We start from the raw sequence: 11,113 nt of genomic DNA, 5'->3' as shown, positions 1-11,113 counted from the left end.
GCCAGTGATACCGTAAAGATGTGATCGGCATTATATCAGACATTAAATTAAACAACAAATTGTCCTCTTCAAGATGAAATAAAAACCTAATTGAAGAGTTAATATTTTCTCTTTAATCGACTCACGCTTTCAAGAAATTTAGAACAGTTATATATTTGGCTTCATCTCCGTGTCTCAGAACGTACTGAATTATCTTTACCTTCAGTCATGAACACAACATCCGAAAAGCTTTCATTATCAGCATAAAAAATTATTTTTCGCATAATTAAAATTCAAAAATTACCAAGTCCAAATCATGACAAGCAACTATATTATTGAGAATGGTCAATCCTTGTTGAAGCGCGAAATTTGACTGATCTGATTAGTCGTTAATATGATTGCTTCCCAAGCACGGTCGACAGAATCATAGACCTTGCCATTTTAAATTTGCTATTTGTCTGTATAAGAGTAAGGAAGGGAATTATCGACTGAAATGGCTATCGATAGTTATCGATGATTCCCTACTACTATCGATAGGTTTTTCATCCCTTTATAAGAGCCTGTTGCAGTCGAAGCCGGTCATAATAGTCCTAGACAGCGACAACAGCAGTCTTCCCTTAGCAGCAGCAGTAGCAGTGCAGTGGATACCAGGCGTATAGCGGCACTAGTTGCAGCGGATCTCAGCATCGATAGCAGCTGGGCCAGCTGATGCAGGGACAGCGGATACCAATAGCAGCGTATAGCGGCCAAAACATTAGCATGGCTACGGAGAGCGTAGCAGTTGCAGCGGGTTTAGTGAAATGCAGTCTCTGTGCGATAGCGGGCACTAGTAAATGCATTCAATGAAATGTTGACTCATTTTGACAACACATGAGCCGTCTAGTTTTGAGTGTTAAATCAGCTTTTCACTGTTTATTTTATCACAAAGAATACTTTACTCGCACTGTCAGTGATAACGCCAAGATGTGATCGGTATCTTATCCGATATTAAATTGAATAACAAATTAACCCTTCATAAGGCAACTATATTGCCACCAACAGAATTTATTTTTTCGGCTGCACTAAGAATATTGTTTTTAAATTTGGCTTAACCAAAGACTTCTAAATGTGTTTTAGAACACTTCAGTTTTGTCAAGGACTGCTTGAAATGTACAATATTGATTTTGGGATCATTTTTATGTAAACAAACCGCGATTTTAGACCGTCATTCATTCATTTTTAATTTAGTGAAATTCCAACAAATTGGTAAGTTTTTCACCTGGAACTTTCTATTCAGGACCTGCTGTGTTAAACTATTCAGTTTTTTCGTTAAAATACATGGTGGACGACAGATTTCAAATTTCTTCCTAAATTTTGTTTGTGAATTCCACTCGAAAAATCCTTTACTTCGATCTTTTCCATGCAAAGTAAATAAAATCCTACTGTTACATTCTAATTACTATGATTTTCCATTTCTTATAATTACAAAAAAACAAGCTTACAATGCAGCTACAATAAAATTGCTTCCATCATTTTTGGGGTTAACGGGCAGTGGCAACTATATTGCCACCAATGTTTTTGGGGTTAACGGGCAGTGGCAACTATATTGCCACAAATTTTTTCAATTGATTCAATAGTGAATTTTTTAACAAAGGTACATTTGTGTTGTTCCTTCTGTAAGGAATATTATTAAAGTTTATGACGATTCATTGCGTAGTTTTCACGGCCTTATAAAGGGTTGAAAAATGATTGACACGCAAGCAGCCGGGTTTTCTTGTAAAAGTATTCTACTTCATCCTTGCGGTCGTGGCTTTGCACACAACCCTCCTGTGATTTTTTATTGACGATGTTTAAACTTAGATTAACGATTTTTAATTTTCGATCTTTGATCGGTGTCGGATCGGATACGGTGTCACTATTTTTCTCTGATTTGTCTGATTTTCGAAATTCAATCTTGATTTTCGATCTACTGCTCTTTTTTCAATTATTAAATTTTAATGTTTAGTTTTCGATGTTCGAATCATTATTTTATAAATTCGATCCCCGACTTCGATTTCGATACTCGATATTCGATTTTAGGGACGCTGTCCGACGGAATTTTTGACGTTTCATTCGACTTTAGACAGAATTTTTGTTTTGCTTTCTGTTTTTTTTTTGCTATTTTCTGTTCAATCCTGTTCCTGAATCCTGTTTGAATTCCGACATTTTACTTGACTTTCTGTTTGTGTTTCAATCGGATTTTTGAACGACTTTCAGCCCTACATTCAGATAGATTTTTTGTTTAGTTTCATAATTATTTCGAATCGGGTTTCTTTTCAATTTTTCATTTAACTTTTTACGCTGCTGCACCTTCTTGTTTGATTTTTTTACTGTTTAGTTCGATTTTTAGGCGGACCGTCTGTTAAAGATTTAGTCTGACTCCTTGTATTAGATTCGCAACTTTTCTTTTTCAAATGCAAATGCATTTTTATTTTGAAATCAATGGTCATCTATAAATTATTCATAGTATTGCCCATCACTAGCTTCAACTGGCAGTGCTCGAATACCGTTACGACAAAAAGGTTCGTTTTGTGAGGCTATCCACGAGTTAAGCATATTTTTAGGAAGTCAGCTTTTGATTAGTCAGAATATATGCCATCGGACGGAACAAGGGTTAAACAGATGGTGCAACATCTGGAGGTTATAGCGTTTCAAGCTTCAACGACTTTAGCCGTATAGCCAAGCGTTGTCATAGAGTAAAATCACTTTTTCGTGTATTGTGATCTTTATTCGCCCAGTTCTCGGCTGAATCGTATCAACTGAAGAAGATACCGTTTTCGTTTTCGTCTTCCTTCACGTGGACAGGACAGTCGTCATCATAAAAAATATCGTCTTTAAAGCAACAGAACCAATCACGGCACGCTGTTTCGCTAAGAGTAGCGTTAACGTAATTTGTTTTAATTCTCGATGCGCTTCATCCGGCGTTTTCTTTAAATAAAATAAGATAAGTAACACTACCGCTAATTAAAAGTGTATGACGCCACAATAAAATCACTAACGCGTCAAAGTAGTATAAACAAACTACGGAAAATGCAAAGGATTGCGTAGTCGGCTAAAAGAAAATGGCGCAGCATTTTGTGGCATTAACTTGCATGCCGTTCAATGTACTCCAGCGTAAAAGAACGTCAAAATCCTCCAGTAGAGCACAACAGTCAAGTCCGGATTTAATTGCGCGGAATATTTTTAAGTCGAGTTTTGAGGAACGTAGACGGATACACAGGTCATTTACGAACAAAATAAAAATTAAAGGTCCCAAATGGCTGCCTTGAGGTACACCTGAAGATTGTTTGAAGCTGGAAGACTTTGTACCACTGATTAAGACGTAGGCTGAGCGATCGGTTAAGTAGGACAATATCCACTTGGTCACCCAGTTAGGAAATCCCATACACCTCATCTTTTCTACTGCTAGCGCATGTGGTACCTTATCGAATGCTTTACTGAAATCCACATAAATTGCGTCAACTTGTCGACGTTCTTCAATACCGTTTATCAGCGAGTCAATAAATACCATTTAATTTGTGACTGTAGATCGCTTTCTCACAAAACCATGTTGATGTTCAGATATGATTGGATGAATAGAACGATACGCAATACAATTTTTTCGAGCAATTTTGGAAGGCAGCTAAGTATTGAGATACCTCGGTAATTTTCGACATTATGAATATTTCCTGTTTTATGTATTGGAGTTACTGTCGCCACTTTCCAGACTGTCGGAAACACCGCTACTTAGCGAACGATTGAACAAAATCGATACGGGCAAAGCAAGGCTAGTAGCAAACTGCTTAACAAAAGCTGGCGGCAGATTATCAGGATCGGGACCTTTAGAAGCATCTATTGACTGTAGCATTCTTTGAACCTCATCAATAGAAACATCAAATTGCGGTAAATTCACGTTGTAGTGAGCTATACTATCCAACCATTCGCAGCGTTCGTCCGGTGAATGGGTGGGTGTGGTGTTCGAAAATACGTTTTTGAAGAATTTAGCGAAAAGTTCGACAGCTGTATCAGTGGAATCCGCGCCGATGTTCCTGTAGGACACATCCTGTGGTATTCCGCTGTTACGTCTCAACTTTTATTTATATATGACCAGAAAGAAAGTAGATCCCGCTTGGCATTCGATTCATTGCGCGATATGTATTCATGAAATACTGCGTTCAGACGACCGGTGTAGTGCTCCTCCATTTCGTGAAGCAGTCGCTTGTTGTCCTCAGTGCGTGATTTGAAGAAGCGTTTCCTCATCTTGCGTAATCTGTTACGAAGATTCCGAAGCTCGGAAGTCCACCGTGGTTGATTGAATCGTGGGCAAACTCTTCGTCATCGAATAGGAGTGTGATCGAGAATGATGTTGAACAAAGTTTCGTAAAATCGGTGAACAGCGTCGTCAATGTCACAATTTTCCATAAGCAATTCCCAGTCAATAGAATTTAATCGAGTAAGAATAGAGGACTCATCACAGGATTCAAAGTCATAGTGAAATCGATCTGCCCAAGTGTCGTCAGAATCTCGAAGATAATTATATTTTTTTTTTTTTCTTCACATAACATTTATTTGACACGGCACAAATACAATTTAATGTTTAACGGCGCCAATTATATCTGATGACTTAAAAACTAAAGCAAATTTTTTATCCTCGCTGCCGACTACGAGCTGAAATTAAGTCTAACTTAAAACTAGCATGGGATTTCCAATCAGTGTTTTGTTGTTCAATGGTCGTCTGATAATCGTCGAATGGCATGTATGGATTCGTTCTGCTGAGCCACGATGTCGTGAGTTGGGACAGAGGCTCGTAGTCCTTGGGTCCTGGTTCTGTTGTGCGGGGTCTGGTTGCTGGTTTTGTGCTTAAGGTTCAAACGTGTTCTTGTCGTTTTGTTGGGTGTAGACGGAGGGGAACGGGACTAGACTGGGGCGTGGATGGATTTCAGGAAAACGTATATAAGGGACATGTAGGATAGGTCACGGCTCGCCAAGACATCACGAACAGGAACAGCCGGCTGTCTACCCTCGGCCTGCAGGGAAGCTATTAATTTAGACCTGGCGTCACGGTGTACAGGGCATGACCAAACCACATGCTCTATGTCGTGATAACCTTCACCACAGGCACAGATACCACTTTCCCCGAGCCCAACACGACGGAGGAGCGCGTCAAATCTATAGTGATTGGACATAAGCCGGGACATCACGCAAATGAAATCCCGACCTACATCCAACCCCTTGAACCACGGGTTCGTCGATACTTTGGGGATTATGGAATGTAACCACCTTCCCAATTCCCCTCTGGTCCAAGCATTTTGCCAACTGATGATCGTATTCTGACGTACAAGTGCGAAAAATTCATTAAAGGCAATTGGTCTTTCATAAATATCACCGTTTGTTGCGCCCACCTTAGCCAAAGAGTCCGCTTTCTCATTACCCGGTATCGAGCAGTGAGAAGGGACCCACGCTAAGGTAATCTGAGTAGATTTTTCGGATAAAGCACTCAGATGTTCCCGTATTTTCCCCAGGAAATACGGAGAGTGCTTAACATCTTTCATCGATCGGAGAGCCTCAATGGAACTGAGACTGTCCGTAAAGATGAAATAATGGTCCGTGGGCATTTTTTCGATAATCCCTAGGGTGTACTGAATTGCAGCTAATTCTGCGACGTAAACAGAAGCAGGATTATCGAGCTTATGGGAGACGGTTAAATTGTTATTGAAGATACCGAAGCCAGTGGACCCATCAAGAAGTGATCCGTCAGTGTAGTACATATTGTCGCAGTTGATGTTTCGATATTTATTGGAAAAAATTTTAGGGATCTGCTGCACGCGTAAATGATCCGGGATTCCACGAGTTTCTTCTATCATGGATGTATCGAAAAACACAGTAGAATCAGAAGTATTTGATAAGTCGACACGATTTGGAATATTCGAAGAAGGGTTAATATTTTGGGACATGTGATTGAAATACAATGTCATAAAACGGGTTTGAGAATTAAGTTCGATTAACCTTTCAAAATTTTCAATCACGGGACGGTTCAAGACCTCACATTTGATTAGAATACGAGAAGACAGGCTCCAGAAGCGGTTTTTCAATGGTAGTACTCCAGCTAAAACCTCCAAACTCATCGTATGGGTCGACTGCATGCAACCTAAGGCGATACGCAAACAACGATATTGTATTCGCTCCAGTTTGATCAAATGTGTGTTTGCTGCGGAGCGGAAGCAGAAACACCCGTATTCAATAACAGACAATATCGTTGTTTGGTAAAGCCTTATAAGGTCTCCTGGATGGGCTCCCCACCATTGTCCGGTTATTGTACGAAGAAAATTCACTCTTTGTTGACATTTTTTCATCAGATACCTCACGTGACAACCCCAGGTGCCTTTAGAGTCGAACCAGACACCAAGATATTTGTGTACCAAAACCTGAGAAATCGTTTTACCCATTAATTGTGTTTGAAGCTGAGCAGGTTCATGCTTCCTAGAAAAAACTACTATCTCAGTCTTCTCCGGAGAGAATTCGATACCTAGCTGTAAAGCCCAAGCAGACAAATTGTCCAAGGTATCTTGCAATGGTCCTTGCAAATCGGCAGCTTTGGCTCCTGTAACAGAGATTACACTGTCGTCTGCAAGTTGTCTTATCGTGCATGAATTTGCCAGACATTCGTCGATGTCATTTACATAAAAGTTGTAAAGAAGGGGGCTTAAACATGAGCCCTGGGGAAGACCCATGTAGCTAATGCGAAAAGTTGCCAAATCGCCATGCGTAAAATGCATGTGCTTTTCGGACAACAAGTTGTGCAAAAAATTGTTCAAAATTGGAGAAAATCCTTGTCGGTGAAGTTTACCCGAAAGAATGTCAATAGAAACGGAATCAAAAGCCCCCTTAATGTCCAAGAACGCAGACGCCATTTGTTCTTTACGAGCATACGCCAGCTGAATATCTGTTGAAAGCAACGCAAGACAATCATTCGTCCCTTTGGCACGGCGGAAGCCAAATTGAGTTTCTGATAGTAGACCATTTGATTCGACCCAGTGGTCTAAACGACGGAGTATCATTTTTTCCATCAATTTCCGGATACAGGATAGCATTGCAATCGGCCTATAAGAGTTGTGATTAGAAGCTGGTTTCCCTGGTTTTTGGATGGCGATCACCTTCACTTGCCTCCAATCCTGCGGTACAATGTTTTGCTCCAGGAACTTATTGAACAAGTTCAACAAGCGCCTCTTGGCATTGCCGGGTAGATTCTTCAACAAGTTGAATTTGATTCTATCTAATCCAGGCGCGTTATTGTTACAGGACAGGAGGGCAACTGAAAGTTCTGCCATCGTAAAAGGTGATTCTATCGCGTCGTGGCCCGGAGACGCATCGCGAACAATATTTTGCTCAGGAACAGAGTCCGGACATACTTTCCTGGCAAAATCAAATATCCACCTACTTGAAGACTCCTCGCTTTCGTTGACCGTTACGCGATTCCGCATTCTTCGGGCTGTGTTCCAAAGAGTGCTCATCGATGTCTCCCTCGACGTCTCGTTCACGAACCGACGCCAATATCCACGTTTCTTTGCTTTAGCCAAGCTTTTAAGCTTGGTATCAAGCTCCGAATACCGTAAATAGTCGCCAGGTATACCTCCCGTCTGGTAGGCCTTAAACGCGTCGGATCTTTGCGTGTAGACATCGGAGCACTCTTGGTCCCACCACGGAGTGGGAGGCCGTTCTTTGATCGTTACGCCGGGATATTTCTTCGTTTGGGCTTGCAACGCGGCGTCCAAGATAATTATATTTGATAATAAACGGCTTATGGTGACTGTCAATTTTAAGAATTCCGAGAGAGGACTCGAATAGTTCGATTCTCTCAGCGTTACTCACAAATGCCAAATCAAGAAGCCTTCCGTTTGAATAACGCACATTTTGAACCTGTTGTAATCCGCATGCTAAAATAGATTGTGTCAAATCAGAACTAAACTACTAAAAATAGTCAAACCTTCCAACCTTTTTACGGGTCTAAATACAAATCGGTCAAAAATTGGAAAAGTTAGAAGAATTTCATCTTGGTGTGTACCCGGGAATCCCTCCGAGCAAATACGGGTGTGAAAACTGCAAAATATGTAAGGGATAAAATATTATCATCTTCAATTTTTTTCTACTTTGGGCTCTAGGGCAAAACCTGTGTTTATCAGTATTTTATTTAAACTTTTTGGAGTTTGTAGAATCTATAAAACTTTGAACGCCATATGAATGCAAAAAGAATCGTTCATGAAATTAAATAATAAGCCACATTGATATAGGTACACAATCGGTTCAGAAGCTAGTCATCCTGAAGATGAAATAAAATAGCTCACGTTTATCTTAACGCTTCCCTACGACTCTCCGTCAGTGCCATCATCCCGATAAATACCACATTTCCAGGGGATAATCGCAAACATTCAACCCGAAGTGAGTGTCTTTATGTGCGCACCCCGCCTGCTAGGTGAAATCCGTGCCGATAACGCTTCGGAAAATTGTCAAAATCGATAACCGTGTCCTTTCGACGCCTTTATTTTCCCTCACACTCAGAGGGTGCGGGTGAGGAGCCACCGCCGCGGGTGGGTGCTTTTAAGCGTTAAATCCAGCGCTCGACGACGCACGGTGCAATTCCGTGTGACGGTGACTGGAAATCTACGTCAAAGCATTGGGACATATTTATGATTGAGTTTCCTGCTGGAATCTCGTCAGCTATTTTGAGACGATTCTTATGGCAGAAAAAAAAACAGAAATCCCAGATTGTGAAGTGGATTTCCCCATCCAACGACCGAAGCAAGGATAATAAACCCTCCCTGCATATGTTAGCAGTATCACGAGTGGCTGCACAATCACGATCACTGGCGCGCAACCGATGCTGAAAAGTCATTTTAAAATAATTTATGGGATTGTGTTTGATTTCGAGGAAAGTTCTTTCGAATGCGAATTCTGCAGCGTCATCGAAAGAACTCGTTTCTTGGGTAACCGAGCACAAGATTGTGCCTCGATGAAATGGCAACTATTTGGTTGAGTGAATCGTACAATAGTTTGAACCGAAGATTTTCGGTTGAAAATTTTCTAAACTCTGTGAAAAAGGGTGAAGTTGCTGGGAAGAGATTGTCGTTCGCGATAGAACGATTCATCAAATGGCCACAGGCTGGCAAGTAATCTATCAAATGGTACCAAACTTGGAGGATAATAATATTTTCTATACATGTTTTAGCAACGCAGGGTTTCGTATGACATGTCACAGTAATGGAAATCGAATAATCCAATTGTTGAAAGTTGGACTAACAACCAAGACATTGTGCTGGGGAAGAAAATCAGTTTCCGTCTCGGATAATAAGCGTAGGCAAATTGAAACCAGTCGATCCTTTCTTCGGGTAGCCGGAAAATCATCGAAATCTTATAATCTATATCAAAACACACCTCCGTAGTCCTGTAGGCGATGTGCAATAGATGCAAAGTGTACGGGAAGTGAGGAAGCCATCTGCATGTATGGCTCTGCTGGTAGGGGAAAAGATTATGTTTCCGGATTCAGGAAGTTTCTTGTAAGACACATGATAACTTTACGGTGGATCACGGAGACTCAGAACAGGGTTCAGAAAGGATGAGGCAAAACAATAATTTCGTGCACTTGGCTTAGAGACTAGAGACACAAAGGAGAGCGAAACCACGAAACACGACACGCTTTGCTGGACCAACCGTCGTCGGTCCCCCGGTTGCAGACAGTTTGTCCCAAGTGTGAGAGTAAGATCAGAGTGCAGACTGTGTGTGCTGCTAATAATGCTTGAAATAGAAGAGATACTGGGTCTACGGGGAGAATATTTAAGAAACACAAGCAGAATGGGCTATATATACGGAAACTTTAAAAACATGCTGCCACTCTGTTCGTCTGTCCTCGACCAACTACTCCGGATTAGTCCAAACAATGGCGATGACATTAATAAATAGTTGATGAATTGCGAGCAAAAGTGGACAAAATTTAACCATTCTAACACTTATTTACTCTTATATAAATCAATTCATTTTTGACATTTTTGTCATATTTGACATCTCAACATTGTTAGCCCAAAAATATAATTAAACGGAACTGTGCAGCAAAGTCCGACCAACTCTCGCCTCATCCTATTGTCTTGCCTGTTAGGCCAAGCAAGACGAAAGCCAAGCCCGCATAAGATTTCTCTCGCATTCTGTCCAGGGCGAATTAAATCATTTGTTAGTGCAAGTCCTGTCCCCCCCCGGAAGAAGCCTAATGACGACGACAGCAACGGCCAAAGCGATTTTGAATTCTAACACAGGAAGATGCAACATATGGTAAATATTGCTTCCCGTCGCGATGCGACCCCACCAGCAAGACAGACCGACCCGTGCGGAAAGGACAAGGGAGAGTTACTGGACTAATAAAGTTCTGCATACAAACTTGCCGATTTCGTCTCGTTCTCTGTTTTTAAGTAACCGCAAAAGATTTTAATACCTCACCTTAGAGCGAAACTGCTTCCGGACCGGGGCGAGGAAACCTTTAAAATTCAATATCGAATTTTAATACGCCAGGATGCTGCGAGTGGCGAAACAAGAGAAGATTCCCCTGTCGAATATGGCTAATGAAACGAATTAGTTTCCTAGCTAGAGGGGGGAAGCAAGCCAACCATTCATAAAGACAATAAGCTGATTTTTTACGAATTTGGAAGCCGGCTTGCGCTTCGGCAGGGGCCATTTGGTGCTAATGGGAAAATTTTGGATAGTCTTCTACGGTTTTTATTAATGACCCACACCTGGGAAAGTGCTACTGTTGATGATAATTCTTTGTTGGGTGGTGATTAAAATTATGGAAATTTGAATTCGATTTTTTTCTCCTTTTCTTGCGGTTAATGGTATTGACGTGCTGAATAGCGCTGGAGTTTACTTTGTACAAGTTGGAAAAGACAAAGGAAATGATTCTGCGCGTTTGCAAGGTGGTTGGATGTTTTTCGGCAGCTGAGTGCAAAATGTTGTACCAATTTACAGCTATAGATAGATGAAAATATTAATCAATAATCGATGGCGTGTAAAATGTTGGCCCTTGTAGGAGCGAGTTTGTAGTTCCATAATGGAAAACAATGAAATGGATTTTCTACTGCACGCTTTTGTCTACAAC

The sequence above is a fragment of the Wyeomyia smithii genome, chromosome 3 (assembly GCF_029784165.1).
Source record: "Wyeomyia smithii strain HCP4-BCI-WySm-NY-G18 chromosome 3, ASM2978416v1, whole genome shotgun sequence".
Taxonomy (NCBI): domain Eukaryota; kingdom Metazoa; phylum Arthropoda; class Insecta; order Diptera; family Culicidae; genus Wyeomyia; species Wyeomyia smithii.
Note: the sequence above shows the minus strand (reverse complement) of the source record.